The sequence below is a fragment of the Myotis davidii genome, unplaced genomic scaffold (assembly GCF_000327345.1).
Source record: "Myotis davidii unplaced genomic scaffold, ASM32734v1 scaffold223, whole genome shotgun sequence".
Taxonomy (NCBI): domain Eukaryota; kingdom Metazoa; phylum Chordata; class Mammalia; order Chiroptera; family Vespertilionidae; genus Myotis; species Myotis davidii.
In genome coordinates, this window is record NW_006294609.1 from 2,537,201 (window position 1) to 2,539,629 (window position 2,429).

The window sequence follows — 2,429 nt, forward strand, 5'->3', positions numbered from 1 at the left end:
CCAAAAAAATTACAAGTTGACACAAATTGGCCGGGCCGGTTTGGCTCAGTGGATAGAGTGTCAGCTTGCGGACTGAAAGGTCCCAGGCTCGAATCTGACCAAGGGCACATGCCTGGGTTGCGGACTTGATCCCCAGTAGGGGGTGTGCAGGAGGCAGCCAATCAATGATTCTCATCATTGATGTTTCTACCTCTCTCTCCCTCTCCCTTCTCTGAAATCAATAAAAATATTTTTAAAAAATGACACAAATTGAATCTTATCCATATGAATAAAGCATTAGACACAGTCTACCTCTTCTACCTTGGAGCAGGACTCAGAACTATGTGGTATCTCCCAGAAGCAAATTCAAGTTCACAAAGAGTATTAACCAGTTAGGTACATTTTCTGAAGAATCTGGAGTAAAACACAGGCAACATATAGTAAAACAATACAAATATTCAGTAGCCGTTTCTATTTTATTTTTTTAATATATTTTTATTGATTTCCTAGAGGAAGGGAAAAGGAGAGATGGAAACATCAATGATGAGAAAGAATCATTCATTGGCTGTCTCCAGCACGCCCCCTACTGGGGATCAAGCCTGCAACCCTGGCATGTGCCCTTGACTAGAATCAAACCCAGGACCCTTCAGTCCACAGGCTGACGCTCTATCCACTGAGCCAAACCAGCTAGGACGGTTTCTATTTTCTTCATGAAGTTCCTTTTTTAACCAGTCTGTTAGCCCTCAGATATTTATTTTATTGTTCTAAGTAGTTCTATTTTGGTTTTTATCAAATATTTGCCCCCAGATAAGTAGCTCTCTTCCTAGGAAAGGAATCCTATTCTTTCAGTTGTTCAATTCTGCCACTGTGGCCGGCTGGCTTTTGTCTTTATGCTCATGGCCTCAGGTTAACAACATGGCTGCTTCAACTCCAGCTCTCATATCTGTGTCTGTGTCCATTTAGCAGGGAAGGAAAAGCCTTCCCAGAGCGCCTCTACGCCAACTTCCCTAGGTAAGGTCTGCGTAAGTGAGCGTAAGTTATTGGCACATTGCTGTGTCAGACATAATTTGGGTTTAAGTAAAAAGGAGGCAAGGATCTTGGGTAGACAATCAGCAGTGTCAGACACAGCTGAGCTCTCTATGGGCGGATGTCCTGGTTCTGGGGCCCACTGATTGTTTGCTTGGCGTCTGCTCCTAACACATGCTCTGTCTTGGTTCAGTCAGGACTCATTGCTTCCTCCTGCTGACTCAGCCTTTCCCCACTCACTGGCGCAGCAGGCACCCTGAGTCTCTACCACATGCTGCTACTGTGGGTCCCAAAGCAGCCACACAAAGCTCTCAACTGCCTTTCATGACACCCAGTGTCCCAGGCCTAGAAACGCACACTGGATCTTCCTTACCTCCCCCCACCCCTCACCCCTGTTGTCTTCTTTTTTTTTTTATTGTTTAAAGTATTACAAATAGCAGTACATATGTCTCCTTTTTCCCCCCCATTAACCTTCTCCCAGCTTCTCTAACTCCCAGCACGTGCCCTCCCTCCTTTCCCCGCACGCCCCCCTCCCTGCCCCCTCCAGTGTCTTGCGTCCATTGGTTATGCTTATACACATGTATACAAGTTGGCATGGAGCCATCATCCTGCCTAAGGGTTGTCATCCAGACTCTTGAATGTGGAAATGCTCTTGTTCTGGGAACCACCCTCTTCCCTGCCCCAGATCCCAACCTGTGGCTCTGCCTTCCTTACTTGTCTCTCTTCCTTTTTTCCCATCAACTCCCAGGCCTGGAAGTACAACATCCTCTTATTTCTTCTATGCCGTATCCTCTTTTTCCCTATCTCCAATCTCCTGGTTAAGTCCTTTTTTAATTTATTTTTATTTTTTCCTGGTTAAGTCTTTTATACTTTTATCTCTATATCTATCTATCTATCTATCTATCTATCTATCTATCATCTATCTATCTATCCTATCTATCTATCTATCTAACAGATAATAGGTAAAGATTTCCAGAGAAAGGAAGGGAGAGGGGGAGAGAGAGAGAAACATCAGTGATGAGAGAGAATCACCAATAGACTGCCTCCTGCATGCCCCACACTGGGGATCAAGCCCACAACCTGGGCATGTGCCCTGACTGGGAATCAAACCGTGACCTCCTGGTTCATAGGTCAAACCTCAACCACTGAGCCACTCCAGTCGGGCAAGTCTTAAATGTTAGGAGACTCTTCTGTACATCATAGCAGAAACTATGGCCGTCCAGGACCTTGGTAGGACACATGGGAACTAAAGGAACTTTCTATCTTTAAGGTATAATTTTTTTGATTCATTCACACTGGACAGCTATTGCTGTTTTGGTGGTTGTCATTATATATATATAAATATTTTTTTTATTGATTTCAGAGAGGAAGGGAGAGGGCAGAGAGATAGAAACATCAATGATGAGAGAGGATCATTGATTGGC